Source organism: Periplaneta americana, chromosome 9, assembly GCF_040183065.1.
Source record: "Periplaneta americana isolate PAMFEO1 chromosome 9, P.americana_PAMFEO1_priV1, whole genome shotgun sequence".
Lineage (NCBI taxonomy): Eukaryota > Metazoa > Arthropoda > Insecta > Blattodea > Blattidae > Periplaneta > Periplaneta americana.
The window spans coordinates 76359159-76378138 of record NC_091125.1 but is presented as its reverse complement, the minus strand read 5'-3'; the positions used below and the strand labels follow the sequence as shown (position 1 = coordinate 76378138).

At 35.1% G+C, this 18980-nt stretch overlaps 1 long non-coding RNA gene across 1 annotated transcript in view; it reads right to left on the bottom strand.

Moving 5' to 3' along the window:
* Nucleotides 1-371: 371 nt before the first annotated feature.
* The window catches only part of LOC138705666 (uncharacterized), a 50495-nt gene continuing 31886 nt past the window's right edge, over nucleotides 372-18980 (bottom strand). Inside the window, exon 3 of the long non-coding RNA XR_011333718.1 lies at nucleotides 372-466. This is a non-coding gene — a long non-coding RNA (uncharacterized lncRNA). The remainder of the gene's footprint in view (nucleotides 467-18980) is intronic.

The window sequence follows — 18980 nt, the reverse complement described above, 5'->3', positions numbered from 1 at the left end:
GAAGCAAATTCTACATAAATTAAAATAGTCTACGTACGTGATGACTTGCATAACACATTACATTTCTGATTGTTATAAACATTAAGGGATCCTATAGTTTACTCAGCCTCTACCAGTGATATTACCTTGGAGGGCACGTAGGACTGACATCCTTACTGCCATTATTACCGATTGTAGAAATAAGAGTTTTAATCCACCACCACCCTGTGAACCTTTATGCCCTATGAGGGGGGTGATGTTACTTTTATAAACATTAAGATATATTAGAAAATGTTCACCAATACAAATCTTTAATTAACGCCGTACGAGATGGGAAAAAGTAATGTTTCTTGGGCTCCATTGCAAATATAATACAAGAGGCGTGAGACTTACCTTAGTGAAGTCGCTGGACTTGGGCTCCGCTGCTGCTCTTTGCTCTGACGCACTATCAGTTACAAGTCTGCACACCTGACCGCATCACCACTGACTGCAAGAAACAATAAGATTCTTAAATTCTAAAATCTAAAATCTGAAAATATTGGTCATAAAATCCACTGCCATCTCTGGTGAACTAAAAATAGGCTATATCATATTCTCCCTTAGTAGCAGCAACTGTGACTATGCTGTGTCGAATATGCGTCTAATTCTTACCAGACTTTATGACGATATACAAATTGTCACAATATACCAAGAAAAACAAGTACGATACCGTTATCTTGAAAGGACTAATTTATAGAAACCGTCAGGTATTTCTTTCCAAATGCAATAGCCGAGTGAAGTCCTTCGCAGCTTAGGCGGTAGAACGTTTGCCTGTTGATCTGAAACTACTCTCAGGAATGGTTTCGATTTCCTCTTCTGCTGATTACCTGGTTGGGATTTGTCATTTTTTCCCCAACTGTAAGACAAATTTCAGGTAATTTTTAGCTAATCCTCGCCCTTATTTCATCAAATACAATCTCGCTACCATCAATTTATTCCATCGAAGCTAAAATAACACAGTAGCTGACATAGCGTCATTAAATAACGGCCTACAAAACAGCAGACTGACCTTCCAAAAATAATATATTTTATACGTATCGATTATACTGTATGTTATCATAATTCTGAAATGGATCACTTTCAATAAGAATTTCACACAGTTTTGAAATTACTCGTACTTTGTAAGAAATCTTCATTAAAATAGTGATATACAAGGACATCATTTTATTTTTACTAACATGTTTAATATTAACTTGCCTATACCGCTGGATCAACGCCGTTTGCTACCCCCTTCCACGACTGGAGTTCGATGATATTGGCGTAATATACAAACAAATCACTTTACTAGGTATAGGAGGGAAGAAAAGTAGTTTATCCATTTACGTAAACTATGAAATATTGCGCTTTTGAGTTTGATCATTTTCATTAGGTTTTTGTTTAATCATAATACAGTACAGTATTAACAATGAGTGTTTTTACTCACGAACTGAGCTGTCCCTGTGGACGTATTCATTATGCATTGTATATTATACGGTCTACAGCACATTAGCGTACAATATAGAGAATGAAGTTAAATTGAAAAATAATGATAATATGGATATTTAAACAAATTTTTTAGAATGGTGGCCTTTCATTTCGATACAGGCTTCAGTTCTAATGTGCATATTATCGCACTATAGACTATTGTACCTAATTCCAATTACCAGGTTCGTACTTCGTATCAGTAACTCATGTTGAAATAATTCTGTACCTACTCTATAAAAGAGTACCTTACGTACTGTAAATTCAATCTTCACTTGTGCCAGATCCGAAAAGATAAAATTACTCAGACATGCTATCTACTGTCCGTCCAAGTGGTTACGTCACAGCGTCGTAGAAAGGGAGGAAATCACGTGACAGTTAATTACTTAACGAGGCCCTTTTATTTAAGTTATTTTAAACAGTTGCATAATATTACGTAGACGTTCAATTCCTAACAGAAATTAATATTCTCAGAAAAGAGCTAAGACAGCCCAGCCACTAGAGGGGCGAATAGAAGCAGGTGGGGGAAACCGGGATGCGACGTAGGCAAATGGAAAATGATGCAATATTGAAAGCTCTTTCGTCACTGGAAAACGCGAACGTATTTTTGGAACGTACTGTTTACTATGACCGTAAGGCTACTATGACTGTAACAAAAATAAGAAACATACAATATATATATATATATATCACAGTTGTATGAACACTTTAAAAATGATAATAATAAAAATTGATAAAATTCAGACATGTTTCGGAGGCTGCCCCTCCATCTTCAGCGACATTACCACGACGGCTGGTTCTGGTGTTCGACCGAGACTGGCCAGTCTCCTTTAAACCACGCTACATCGCGGTCGAACACCTGAACCAGCCGTCGTGGTAATGTCACTGAAGATGGAGGGGCAGCCTCCGAAACATGTCTCAATTTTATCAATTTTAATTATTATCATTTTTAAAGTGTTCATACAACTGTGAGATATATATATAGTATGTTTCTTATCTAACCCATGAACACTGTTTAATTGACCTTACACGTGTGATTTAAATTACTATGACTGTATATGCGGTCTTGGATCTGTATGGAGGACGGTTGAACTTCATTAGTAGAAGGGGTGGGAGTGAAGTAGATACATTCAGAAACTCAAGTACAATAAAAATTGAAGTAAAAATAAAATGACGTCCCTGTACAAGTCTAACATTGGGACTTTAAGGATTAATACAGAACAACGAGACTTTCAAACCTCTTCCAGCTCGGCAACATATGTTTACTGAGCGGTCTACGAGGAAGAAACATCTGTGCAAGCAGATTCCCATGTCTGTACTGTACACGTAAATTGTACAGTACTGGTATGGAGGTTATTACTGCGAGACTGTCTTGGCACTGTCATATTATGGCGTATGAGTCCACACCATGCTCAGCATTATGATATTTTGCCAGACTGTAATCATATCTCAATACTTTAATTCACTTTATAAAAACAAAAAAATCATCGTTTGTATGGCAGATATCAAAGTATTGTACATAATAATAATAATAATAATAATAATAATAATAATAACTAATATACACTTTATGGGTGATGCCTTATTGATGTCACTTATGAGGTTCAAATCTGTCTTGGACAGTTGACTAAACAACAAAAGTAATTTCATTTCAAGAATGAACACGTGTGACGTAAAAAAACTGTCGAAACTGTTACAGAACAAGACACAAAGTGACCAAGATTGAAAGACTGTCTGGAACATTACAGAAATTATTGAAATGGAAGCCACGAAAATTGCACACAAAATTCAATAACGAAAATTGTTAAAAATAAATCGAATATATACATAAAATAAATAGTCAATAGATATGAAGTCCTTAAATTCGGATATTTTCTGACTATATAATAATAATAATAATAATAATAATGATAATAATAATAATGATTTATTTTAGCTGGCAGAGTTAAGGCCGTAAGGCCTTCTCTTCCACTCAACCAGCAAAAAGTATATATATATATATATATATATATATATATATATATATATATATATATATGCATGAACTACAAAGAATTCAACAATTTGATTTACATGGATACAAGAGTTATTTACGAATTAAACAACAAAATACAATGAACTATTAATTAAACACTGAAATAAACTGTGTAGCAGAATTATGCTAAAATACATAGACTCTTAATATATTTCAAACAATATTAGATAATAGAAAGAGATTATTATGAGAAAATTGTGAAAATAGAGCACTCTCAGGATGATGTGTAAAGAAAAAAGTAACAATGTAGTCAGTGATAGTTTAAATCAGTATGATTGGAGTGAAATGCTAATAAGGTTATCTGTTAAGCTGTTTTTAAAGGTGTTTATTGTCTTGCAGCCCCTAATACTTTGTGACAAGGAATTCCATTTACGCGTGGTGGTATACTTAGCATGCCACAGATAAGTGATCTGGTATTTACGTCGTGGTTAGAGTATAGATAAGGGAAACGAGACGAAAGGTAATTTGATGTTGATGTGTGCAGAATTCGAAAGAGTAAAGACAAAGAGTGTAAAGTTCTGCGTTCTTTAAGTCGGAGCCACGAAATACTTGCGAAGGACGGTGATATGTGATCATATCGTCGGATGTTGCACACGTATCTGACGCACATATTCTGAGCTCGCTGTAACTTGATTGACAGTTCAGAACTTAGGTCACTTAACAAAACGTCACAATAATCGAAGTGCGGCATTACTAGGGTTTGTACTAGGGTAAGTTTTAGTTGCTGGGGCAAGAAGTTTCTCAAGCGACTCAAACAGTGAATGGAGGAACAGATTTTTTTTTATCGTTTCCTTAACTTGAAAATTCCAACTTAGATTATTATCAAAAAAGAAGCCAATATTTTCTACGACAGATGAATAAGGGATTAGCGTGTTGTTAAGGGTAACAACTGAAAGATTACTATTAGGAGGAAGAATTCTCTATAATCTGAGAACAGGGCACTAAAGCTAAATGCACAAAATTACTGAAGTAAATAATTACAAAATAATAATAATAATAATAATAATAATAATAATAATAATAATAATAATAATAATTTCGAAGTTCGCGGTTTCAAACTTGGCCGAGAACTTTAGACTAATTTGAAGTGATAAAAATTCTTCCTTTGACTTTCTTGCAACAGGAATTAAAACGGAAAAGCTCCTGATGCACCATAATGGACAAAAATATAGCCCGCGTTGAAATCATTAAGTACTAACGCGCGGTACACATGAACTCTTGTAAATTTTATTACACATCAGATGACAATAGTTTAACCTTTGCTTAGATTCTAGGTGCAATATTTCAGCATCGTCACACGATACACAGAATAGAGGTAATATAACTGTGCAGATTTTAACAGTTTATTCCTTGGATAGAGTTTACCAAAATATGCTATTACAATATTAGTCTCAAATCAATATTTTTCTCAGAAAAAATGTATAAATTTCCCCTACATATTAACACTGTTTTACTCGACAAGTATTATCCGTACGATTCTGAGTTTTACTTTTTTCATTAGAAAAACTGATAGGAATTATCTACCCCTTCCTAGTTCTTCAGTACAATGGACTGTTTTCTTGCAAATTAACTAAAATTATTAACACGTAGACCAGCGACGTCAAAGCAAGCGCATTTTTTCTGACCTTGACGTCGTGCGAGGGCATTAAGCGCTACGTATGGAAGCACGAAGGATTATGTATATGAATAAGCAGCCTGTTGGATTAAGAAAACAGCGGTGCACAAACTTCAAACAGAACGTGAAATTTTATATCATTATTTTAATATGGCTTCTTTCTGTTTTAGATTGTCTGTAAAACAGAAGTAGCCTACTAACACCAATTTCTTAATATTGCAGTTGTGTTTTAAACGTTAATAACACAATAAAGAGTTAAGAAGGAATATTAACATAAATTCCATAGTAGTACAACTACACTGTACTAAGTGAGTGAAACACATCATTCATAAAGAAAGTGATATCCTAAAGAAAGAGATTGAGCATGACATGATAAGTTGGAATCGATCTTGATGGTATCTTTAGCTTTATAAATGTAATCAATAAACTAATCAAAACAATATTATAGTACAAAACAAAGTTACCTAGATGCATCTTTAACTGTAACTAATACAGTAGGCTAAATAACAAAACTCTTATCGCATTATGCTTTTAAAGTGATATTGGTGCGCAACTTTCTATCACCATAACATTAAATTATTTTCTCGAATTCTGCTGAAGCTATAGAGCTGATGTTTTACCAACACATGGGTACATATTCTTTGTTTATGATGTAACAGTAGTTGCTTTGTTAATTCATTTCCTTACAAATATTTTCCATGCGAATATTTTCAAAATTTTCAATACACTATCTTCAGTAATAAGTATTTACGATATATTAGATTTACGAAAACATTGTTTCAGTACCTGTAAGGCTACTAAATAAACATATCTGAAAATTTCATTTTCTGTAATAAAATATTGAGAAAATATTCTTTTTGAATAAAAAGCAAACTTGTGAAAAATGAGCATTAAAATTAAAACTTACATTCTTATAATGCACTTATACTTCTCAGACAAATCTAAAAATTAACATGGATACAGTTTTAATAAGTTCTCTTCCCTTTATCTATTGAATCAGTGCTGCCATCTCTGTATATAGCTCGACCAAACGGCATATACTACCTCACTCGTCTATCTCTCTCCTTCCCGCTGTAAAGCGCTCAGGCTCTCCTGAGCTCTAAAGCGCGCGCTTGCGCCTATGGGCATCAGTTGACATCACTGACTTAGGAAGCTTAGCAACCTTGTTACACTGATTAAGGGACAGAAAGCTGTTATTCATACCTGAATTCGTGTGTGTATTCGTAGGTGAGCCGGCAATGCGCCATTTACAAATTTTGCAGAATTTCAGTCCACGTTTCCAATTAACCATACACTTAAATACAAAACGCATAATAGCTATTTATGTATCAAGTACGCAAAATAAGGCTTTAGCGGACGAATTCAGTGTTTTTGGACGAGATGTATGCCGAGTCCAAAATACGGGATGAATCCACTAAAGGTTTTGCGTACGTGGTGCATGCAATAGTTTATAGTAAAAGCTCTCTAAATTATATCAAATAAAATAAAGTAAAAGTAAATATAAATATAAGTATAAAAGACATAGTCAGTAAATTGTCATATTCTCAACTCCTGATAAAGTCAGTAAATTGTCATATTCTCAACTCCTGATAAACATAATGAAAGAGTATTGATATATTAAAACCATGGCTAAAGTTCAATTTTTCTTGAAAGTAAGAATAAATACAAGTTTCAGTAAGTTCAACGTCATGTTCAATGAATCCATGCACAAACAAAATATTCAAGACGAGTATACACGTTTGGTACAAGTTAAAAGCTATAGGTTTTACAACTTAGGCCAAGAAATTAGGATTTAGAAATAAAGTAAGGAAAACAATTCATGTTCGATAAGTAAATTCGCACATTCTGACGGTAATGCAACAGACACAATAGACGAGCGCAAGAAGTTGATGCGTGAGTAAGGTATTTCCATACATTAACATCTTGATGATTCAACAACTAAAAAAAAAAAAAAAAACAAACTTGTCAGTGAATATGCCGCCTTAGCAATATGCATAACACATTTGATTCTTATTTTCTATGTTATCTTCAACAGCGTGTTTCATTCAATGCGAAGTTTAAAGTGAATTCAATTTAATTTATGAAAGGAATGAAAATATTGAGATTTGTCAAGAAAACTGCTGAAGTTTGCCTATTGCACTCACTTCAAGCAGGAGTAAGGGGAACTGTGTGGGGCCACTTCAGACGCGGCGCCGTGGATATACTGTTAAGAACATTTCCTCCATTGACCGGAAAATTAAGACGACCACTAGCACAAAACATAAAACGGAGCGGGACTAGAGAAATCGATGCACTAGCTGCCTCATTGCAATGCTAAATGTGTCTAATTCGGGCCCCTCGATTGCTGTATTGTTAATGGGAGCTATTATTGATTCGGGGGCAGGATGAAGATGAAGCAAGCCTTGTTAAGTAGAACCTACAAGTTTTCTTACATGCAACACCACAGGGTTGGGATTGGGGTTGGGGTTACAGTAATCCATTATCATTAATCACCAAAAACAAACACTATCTCTACCGCCATCTTGATCATTCACCGCCACCATTACCATCGAAATCATCACAATTATACCTCTGTGAACATAGCCATTACAGAATTTAAAGAAACAAATATCAAAAGTCCTTCAATAACTGTCTATTCAAAAATACAAAATATTACATAGGTTACATGAACATATTCTGACTAGCGCTTTCGCTATTATAATAGCATCTTCAGGTCAGACTTGCGTGATATTAAGCTTTTCATATAAAGACATAGATGGACAAGTAACGTCGAAATGTGTTAAGGTACATGACGTGAAGATATAAAAATACAATGGTAAGAAAAGTAAAATTTGACTTATGAACAGTCTAATATATATATATATATATATATATATATATATATATATGAATGACAGTAAAACCTTCATGAGGTCTCAAAAATTAATACATAAAAGTATTTGACATGTGTGCAGCTTGCATCAGTCATCACGACGTGGCAGCACATTGTAAAATAAGGTCTTTGGTCTTGGCGTAATAAAAGAAAGTGATGTTGCCTGGTCTGTGGCGTAATAGTTTTACTGTCATATATATAATATTAGACTGTTCATAAGTCAAATTTTACTTTTCTTACCATTGTATTTTTATATCTTCACGCCATGTACCTTAACACATTTCGACGTTACTTGTCCATCTATGTCTTTATATGAAAAGCTTAATATCACGCAAGTCTGACCTGAAGATGCTATTATAATAGCGAAAGCGCTAGTCAGAATATGTTCATGTAACCTATGTAATATTTTGTATTTTTGAATAGACAGTTATTGAAGGACTTTTGATATTTGTTTCTTTAAATTTGTTAACTTGTCGGACCAACATGCCTTTCAAATAGCCATTACAATCACCAACATGAACACACTTTCACAGTCATCATCACCGTTAACACACCTATTACTATAACTATTGTCAATACTCCCACCACCACAGTACTAACGATACATTACATCCATAAATCTATCTATACCACCGTCATCACGTCCGCCATCATCACCAGTCATTACACTCGTTACCGTCACCACCGTTATGACACCCGTCACCGTCACCACCGTCAGCGTGGAAATTCAGTTAATTTAATTTCGTAAGTTATCAAGAAGAAGTGGTGTATGCAACTTTTAAGTTAAGGATTTTACGCTGACTGGAAACTATGGGCACATCGATATCATACGGGATGGAATAATTTAACGAGCTACCCACGACAGTTATGATACTGAGTGAAAGCTAGGACGAGAATTCGTATTCTCTTATAGCTTAATATATAGATTGTTGAATTAGTCCCTTTTACAACGGCTCAGGAATGATTGAAAAGATAAAGAGGGGCAGTTCGTAAGAGCAACGCTTGAATGATGCAGTCTGCACAGACCGGCGATCCGCGCACATAACTGCACATTCAGTGTTTTTCGCTAGTGATAACAGTCCAAGAGCTGCAATTTTTTTTTTCGTTATGGGCGCTTACAGGTTGAACCACACCTGTACAACTTCCCGTCTATGCCAAGGACTGCCTAAATGCAACATTCCAGGATTGATGAATTGGCAGGAGTGAGCCTGTATCTTGGCCATCTAGATCGCCAGATTTCACCTATGTGAATAATTCTTTGTGGGGAAAGATAAAACATCGAGTTTATGAAACCCCGAAAGATATTGTTGGATATTGTTGAAGCTGCAGGGATGATTCACGAAACGTCTATCATATTTAGGAACATTAGAGCATTAGTGGTACGTACATGCCACCTCTGTACTCAAATGCCATACAGTTCCAACAACTTCTCTGACTCGTATGCGACCTAACTTGAAAGTTCTCCTACCGGGAAAACGGTGCCTCTGCTGCGTTGTAGTCACAAACTAAAACTGTTCCATCATCATGGAGTCGTAAATAAACTTATTTAACACTTTTCATACAATTTTTCAAGAAAATACTTTTCTCGATTTAAGACGAGACCGGCAACCCAATATATAAAACTCACACAGTGTCCCCAAATAATAAAAGCCAGAAGAAAGTAATATTATGGTAAATCTGCTAATTGTAAGAGTAAAGTCTGCAAGAAGTTACTATTGTAAAGTTCTGATGTACACAACGTTTAAAGTGTAGACCGGATGCTGAAAGGAAGCTGCAATCTGTTTAGACAATTTAAGAGTACAGATACGGAATTAAAATTTGGAGCGACTCTTGATAGGAGTCCAGCTGTATGTAAGCAGCAATTAATTCATACGACTGTCCATAAGTAGCATATATTCATGGGCTTTTGTTTACTGCACATGCGCAGTGTGTTGTAAGCGAAACATAGCCTACAGTAAGGGAGCTCCAAATTTTATTTTCGTATGTGTACATTCATTGTTATTTTGATTTAGAATATTGGCGTCGTGTCGACGTTACAACACAGGAGTCCTGCAGCATGATCCGATTTTGCGTTTAAAATGCACAAAATGCTCCATGATTAAATCCTAATTCAAGACGAAAATCCCAATATGTATAGAAACTATGAGGAATTACATTCAATAGAAAAATGTTTCCTCACTCTTATCCATTTCTAACTAAAATTACAGCATCCAACACTCCTTGCATTCTACGCATCTCGTGTCATATTTATTCTGTCTTATTTCCTGTTTCACTTGAATTTATGGCCTCTTTCACCAAATATTACAGCACTCTCTTGTATGGGTTCCTGTTCTGTGTTGCTTATCGCACTTGACCGCTCCACGTGGTTTCTTTTGGACGTATTATCGGAACGATAGCTACCAAGAAATGCTGCTAATTGCTTTCTCTTCTTATACTGTACTTCACAACCGGTCGCTTTCCTCTGATAACCTTCGTCGTCTTTTTTTTAACCCGTGCATGAACGTCTCCCTGGTCTTACGAAACATGAGGTTTACGTTCTGTCAACGTCAGAGGCAGCTAATATGTAGGCATCTTTGTACAAAGTGCTGAAATCAGTATTTCGAAATTTTGTCATTAATACGAATTCTCGGTATCTATCACACAAAAAAATATTTTTAGACATATTTTATTTTGCTTCCGTGCACAAAATTCTCCTAAACCATTGAAAAGATTTTGTTAAAAGGATCCGATATCTACAAGTTTCTGTTTCGGCTCTAGTGGTATTTTGTCAATCAGTAAATGTAGCGGATCTCGATTGTATCCCTGACAACGTGCATATTTCCCTACAAAAGAATTTGGAATTATATCCTTTCCAAACGTGTTCATTGCATTATCCACGTTGCACAATTCAAAATAATCATGGTAAAGAAGTTAACAGACGAAAAATCTATTGTTATAGGCTATTTCAAATTCATTGAATGCAGACACAAAAAAATGTATACACCTAATATTAACTATTCTACAGATAAGTCAATATAACCAGAGTACTCGCAGAAATTTTAATCCATTGGTACTTTCCCACCAGACCTCAAAGAATAATGACGGTTATTACTTGTTTTCTGCTAGATGAAATGTGTCGTAAACATGTCCTTGTTATCTCCATTCAGTCATGCAGAGCAGCACACAATTCCAACTACTTAAATTTAATTACAGACATCAGAGCTAACTGCTTGACACAGGCACATGGCATACGAAATATTGCACAGATTAGTTACGCCACAAAATACAGTATTAGTTATAGTCTCGTTATTAATTTTACTCCATATTTCATAATACTTTCACTTTCTCACTATACCAACTACAAAGAAAAAGTTTTGTGTTCTTGAAAAAAATAAAGAAATAGACTTCGACGTTTTCACGAAAACACGCATTCTCAGCGTCCCTCGTATCGAAAATGTAGTGCTGAGCATGTCGTACGTCTGTGTGTAACAATTTTTCCTGAAGTAAAATGTAGTATAGATTTTGTTGATATTCAATATTGGGTCAATTTACCCGAAAGTGATACGTAAGAAGTACAATAATTTATTTTAAATATTAAGCATTACAATGTTAATTGACTGCAAATAAAATCAGACCATTTCCTTGGCGAATTCTTGTATCAAGTAAAATAAACAGACAAATCAAATGACATAACCAATGAAAATGCATTCTGTAAGAGTAATTTTTATACACACAATTATTCTTTTTTTTTTTTCGTTAATATTTTAGTCCGGCACAGAACACTACGCAGTTAACATCCTTCTTCCTTAAAATAACTATGGTTGTTAATTTCGAAATCACTTTTATTATTTATCAGTTTTAATTTGATTGACAGTGTTAATCGTTATAAAAAATATGTTCTGCGCAGTGTCAGGGATACACCGGCAGATACAATACGTTCCCCAGTTTCGGGAATATTTGATACTTAACTCTTAAATTCACAAAGTATCCTATAGGATACAACAGGTTAATTATTTTAATAGAACAATAGAAAAAATTGGTGGGAAAATTAAATAACCAAAATTACACAATATATTAATTTTCAACAAAATAATCTTCCTTCAATGAGGGTGACCATAAAGATCCAGAATAAAAGCACTACAGAATAATTTAGAAAGACAAAAAGATTAAATACAGGAATTGTTTAGTAAAAAATCCAGAGAAATGCAAATGCAATAGAATCATCAATGGCCAAAATATAAATGGTAATGTAATATTTGGATTGAATCCTTAAGAATATTCAACAAAATTTTTGAATTTCAAAAAATCGGAGACCGAGTGCTTTTAAAATATTGTATGTGAATTTAGGATGTGTGCCACGTGCACCTAACAAAAGACCAGAAACACTCCACTGACTAGGTACAGGATGCAGGACTCGTACATGGATCTCTTCTCCTCATCAACGTGTTGTGCCTGCTGGGCATCCCTCTCAAACCGGATTATAGGATCAAGAACTATTCCCTTAGATCGACTTCTACGGATGGCTACAATATCTGCTCTTCTGTTCGAATCTAAGGATGAAACTCAGTGGATCTCCTCGTGTACCTCCCATCCACGACGCTTGAGGACATCAGCAGTACCGGTCCTGGCCTTATGGTGTCGATTGTTGCGCAGCAGCTCCGTTTTTCGACAGAATTCCAACACGTGACTAAGAGTTTCCGTCTCGTTGCAGCCAGGATGACGACAACGGGTTGTGCTGAAACTTCTGCCGGGCACAGATCTAACCGCAAATAGATTGCTGGACATATTGTACAACATATAAAATATGGACATTGCGATAATTGTTTTCTTTACAGTCCGACACGGTTTAATAAACTAGTGTGAGAAATGAAGTTTTGCCAATTTAAGGGTTAAGTATTTATTTATTGTAATTGCATCTTCCTCAGAATGGACCAATGCTTTAAAAATGTCAAGCAATATTTCGGCGGTTCGCGCAATACCGGGCAGAACTCTAAGCACAACCCGCTGCCGTCATCCAGACTGTAGCGAGCTTGAAACACTTGGACACCACATGCTTGGACAATGCCCCAAAGGCGAGCTGCTGATCAATGCTAGACATCATCGTGTACGACATGCTTTGGCTATATCGTTAAAATCTTTAAATTGGGAGATTCATGAGGAAGTACATTGTGTATCATCAGATGGTTCTTTTAGACGGGCAGACATTATTGCTATCAACGGACGCTTAAAACGGGCTCTTGTTCTTGACCCTACTATCCGTTTCGAAAGAAACCTAAATCAGGCCACCGAAGTTGATATTGAGAAGAAGTCTATATATGAACCTTATCTGCCGTATCTTTCTCAAATGTACAACGCCCTCTTAAACAATGGTCTGTCATTGGTTTGCTGTTTGGCAGTAGAGGTTCAATTACAAAATTCACATGGAATTATCTTAAGGAACTTCACATTCCTTTTGATTATGTAATGTCTATTCTTATAAACATTATCAAAGATTCTCTTCAAATATTACATCATCATCTCTATTTCAATTAATCAACTTTCATTTGCCTTCAACAAATAACTTTCTTTTTTCTTTAATGTATCACATCACATTATATTGTACATGTTTATTGTATTCAGGACCCTTGTGGTCACTCAAATTCTTTGAGCTGACGTCTATAATTTAGAAATTTATTATTTTATATAAAGAATCAGGAACACCCGTACGAGCAAAGCTCTTGTTCGTGTGTGTAGTTGTACCTAGATACCAGAAATACAAAACTTGATATAAAAAAATAAAAAAAATAAGAGCACAAATTACTTTATGTATAGAATCAATTTAAATATAATTTATAAGCAGGTATTTCATTTATTTATTGAGCATCATAATTGAAAATTTTGAAAATTTAGAGAATGTAACTACAGCTTTGTTGATTTAAAGTTCATACAGGGACATCATTTTATTTCTACTAACATTTTTAATATTAACCTGACTATACCTTTAGAGAACCGGAAACACCGTTTGCTACCCACTTCCACGACTGTAGTTCGATGATACTGGCGTAAAACATAAACAAATCACTTTACTGGGTATAGGAGGGAAGAAAAGTAGTTCATCCATTTACGTAAACTAGGAAATATCACGATTTTGAGTTCGATAATTTTCATTAGGTTTTTGTTTAATCAAAATGCAGTACTGTATTAAGAATAAGTGTTTTTCTCACGAACTAAGTTATCCATGCGAACGTATTCATTATGCAGTGTATATTATACTGTCTTCAGCACATTAGCGTACAATACAGAGAATGAAGTTAAATTGAAAAATAATCATAATCATAATATGGATTTAAACACATTTTTTAAAGTGGTGGCCGTTCATTTCGATACAGGCTTCAGTTCTTTTGTGCATATTATCGCACTATAGACTATTGCATCTAATTCCAATTGCCAGTTTCGTCCTTCGTACTAGTAACTCATGTTGAAATAATTCTGCACCTACTCTATAAAAGAGTACATTACGTACTGTAAATTCAATCTTCACTTCTGCCCTACCCGCACAGATGAAATTACTCTGATATGCTATCTACTGTCCGTCCAAGTGGTTATGCCGCAGGATCATACAAAGGGGGGAAATAACGTGACAGTTAATTACTTAACGAGACCCTTTTATTTAAGTTACTTTAAACAGCTGTATAATATTACGTAAACGTCCAATTCCTAACAGAAATTAATATTTTCAGAAAAGAGCTAAGACAGCCCAGCTTTTACAGAGGGGCGAGCAGAAGCAGGTGAGGGCAATCGGGATGCGAAGTAGGCAAACGGACAGTACCTGTGCGAAAATATGATTCAATATTGAAAGCTCTTTCGTCACTGGAAAACGCGAACATATTTCTGGAACGTACTGTACTCACTAACTCAGTACTATTTACTATATGCAGCCTTGATTCTGTGTTGAGGACAGTTCGAACTTCATTAGTAGAAGGGGTGGGAGTGAAGTACATTCAAAAACTCAGATACAATAAAAATTGAAGTAAAAATAAAATGATGTTCCTGTATTTCCCTTTACAAATGGAGAGTATGATCTATGATAAGAGAAGTAATTAATGAAGGTCATGCAACACTATTACCTATTCAATGAAGGACATTCCGAAATTAGTCACAGCTTACAACAAATTTTTCGTCAAGATTCACTCAAAATGTGTCGTATGTGTCTCATAACACTTTCATATTGCGTAACTCGCGATTATAAATGAAGAGTCCACTGCAAGAATGATGGATGTCATTTGGAACACATTTTGCAGGAGACGCAATTGAAAGTTTGATTGAAATGCTTAGCGCTCAAAGCTGACATTTTCCGATCATTACTGGACAATGACCATAAGTGTTAATGCCATATAACTCTCTATGTACATTCTAGATGTCTTAAGCTATGTACTGACAGTCTTGGTTCATTTTCGACAAGAAAGTGACATCCATCATTCTTGCAGTGGACTATTCAAATCAAACGAGTGGTCACAAAGATCTGTAGCTGCTCTCAATGTCGAGATATAACTGACAGCCGGCACGGCAGGCTAAATTTATACTCAAATTATATGCCTTCATGTCTGTAGGGGAGAGGGAAGTGACGTCATTGGGCGTGGTCACACAAGTCACATTGGTTCAAATTAGTGTAACTCTGAAAATACTGAGATTAGGACACATGTTTATATGACCTTTTTGCTCAGAATGTCTTCGGAAAGAAGCTCCGTACGTGGCGGTAAATCCTCGTGAATCACCCTGTATAAGCCACGAGATTTTATTGCCGAAAGTGAACGCATTAAATCACCACTAAACGGGCCGTTACTCGACCCCGTCACTTTTCAAACGGCGCCGTGCTAAGCGAAACCTTTTTGTAAACTCGTTATTATGAAGTCAGTTAATATGGCGATATATCTCTAGTAATTTTGTCTCATAGTCCTGGCTCGTTTTTATTTATATTCAAAAGACTTAATATTTATTGACACAGGAAGTGATATCTGAAGAGAATACATGTGAACTGAAATTTGTTGCACTCCCCATTCTGAAATCTGATTGAAGTTTATTACAGAGGCGGCAGCCAACATTGGGAATTGAATGGCAGCTGCGTTTTACGGAGGCTATGATCACCTCGTCAGGGTTCTGGAGTTGCTAATAGCCCAAGTTACAGAAAGCAGCTTACTGCCGTGTGAATGGAATTACTCGAGGGCTGCTCGTTCATTTGGTGTTGAGATAAAGTAGGGCGGCGTCTTGCATCAAGGGGATATGAACGCGCGAACTCACGGTTCGCTCAACATCACTTATCTCGTTCTCGTGACAAGGGTGAGCAATAAGGAAACTTAAGTAATTGCAAATGTAATATCCGTGTAAAGTTTAGAAATATTCATCTTTCACTTTGAATGCAATGATTTATCAATTTCAAGTTTTTCAGTATCCTATATGATGTATTTCTTCGTAATGATTTGGGAATGAAAAAATATAAATCCATGCAGTTGTCTCAGCATTATCTTCTTAGTTTACAAGGATTAGATAATTTGACCTTTTCCGGATCTCCACCTCGTTCTTGGTATTCTTATACGATTTCTACAAGATGATAATTATATAGGATGATTCAGGACCTCTGAAACAAATTCTAAGGATCGATACATTTCGCAATGAGGATCATTTTTCGTAAAACAATCCATGTTCTCCGATGCCTCGTTTAGGAGTTAAGCGACATCGAAACAAAGAGATTTTTGTGACATTAACAATTATGAAATGAATTATTTTTCAGGTATGTTTGCTGACAAGTTACAGATGTTGAAAGTGCCTACCCTGATCCTGATTACATTCATTACATCGTCGTAGCAGTGGTTATCGGCCTGTGTCGAATTTGATCAAAAGCAGCTTACACTCGCATAGTCGGTTCCTCTCTGGTGTCAATTCGAGTGGTGTATTACTTCACATGTCCCAAAAGAAAAAAAAAAGATTAAGAGCATAAAGTCGGGTGACAACGCTGGCCACTTAACAGGTCCGGCTCTCCCGATCCATTGCTCTCCGGAGATGTTGTTCAAATGTGCTCGTACAAACGTTGAAGTGCTTTGAGACGTTATGTTGAATGAATGTCCCCTCACATCGTGAAGGGTACATCCTCCATGAGCAGCGGAAGAGTGTTCCGAAGAGCGCTCCATTCAAACGGGGCAGCAAAATGACAGGACACTTGTAAGCTGTCCTTGAAGAAATAAATCAGTAAGTTAATTTATTTCATAGTTAACTATAAATGAACCCTTCAGAGCAGAAGTGGTGTAAATCAAAAATGGATAATGAAGGTTAAAGTAAACATTCTGTAAAATACAGGCAAAGTAGCAATTAATATTCAATTTATTTAAACTATTAGTAGTCAGTGGATAGCAAGATGGCCATATTAATTGATACTTTGCGCTGTATTTTACAGAATTTTTCCTTTAAACCTCATTATCCAATTTTGACTTACACCACACTTTTGCTCAAATGCCATTAAAAACCTGTCTTTTTTTCGATGTCGCATAGCTCCTATACGAGACATCGGTGAACATGGGTTGTTTTACGAAAAATGAAACTCATTGCTAGATCTATCAATCCCAAGAGTTTGTTGCAGAGGTCCTGAATCACTGTGTATAGTAGGCCTATCTTAGGTAAGCGAGTTTTTTGCATTCTGTCTTGGTGTGTTAGCCAATTTTCTGTGATAGCCACTTGTTTATTTAATGAAAATATTCTTAAGCCCTCCTTATTGTTTCGTTCAGATTTCTGTCACTTCTTATTACATTCTTTTTAATTTTTAAGAATTTCATTTCGACTGTTTGAACGGTAGGCCTACTTTGTTTTTTGTTGGTAATGCACTATTCAGAGACGTTTAAATGACAGGAAAACATGTAGGCCTATATATAATTATAGGCCTACACGATGTTCAGAGATGATTAGAATAAGGATGACATATCCTTTAAATTATACACATTATTCATGATAGATTATAGTAGGATGGCATCACATTTAAACGATATAAATTACACAATGACAAAATGTGATGATAGGATGACATACTATTTCAACAATATATGTTACACTATAATAATATAACATCCCATTTAATCAAAATATAAGTTACACAATGACAATGAGATGTTATGAAAGGATGACATCCAGTTTCAACAATATGTTACACAATGCTATTTCATCAACATAAGTTACACAATAAAAATACGATGATATCCCACTTATACACTGTAAGTTACATAGTGACAGATGTTATGATAAAATGACATCCCATTTCAACAATAAAAGTTACACAATGAAAAGATCACATCCTACTTAAACAACACAAGTTATACATTGACAATTTATATGTGATGATAGGATAACACCCCACTTAAACTCTATAGATTATTCAGTGCGATAATACGATGACAGTCCATTTAAACAATGTAAGTAACACAATGGCAATGAGATGTAATTCAGGATGGCATTCCAGGATGTAAGTACATAACTGTGCAGATTGAATCGGGTAATAGAATACATTAAAATAAATAAAAAAAAACCTACTCGTATTATGAGTTTTGTAATCAAGTGCATGATGAATTACAAAATTAGGATGAAGTTTGCGTAGTTTGGCAATGGCACATCGCCGGCTCACCTACGAATACACACGAACTCGGTCTGAATAGCTGTTTTCCGTCCCTTAGCCACTGCAGTAGGGTTGCTAGAATTTCTAATGACGTGAAATAACGATACATCTTAATTTTTTACTTAATTTTCAAGAAAACTTTACATTTTATTTAAAAATTGCCTAGAGATAAATCGTTACTTGCCAGTTATTGTAATGATAGTTATAAAAATCAGAATCGTACGGCTATTACTTATTGAGTAAAACAGTGTTAACAATTAGAGTTTTTATTAGTTTTTTGAAAAAATAAAATTATACGTTTCGGACTAATACGGTATTATATATATATATATATATATATATATATATATATATATATATAGTGCTT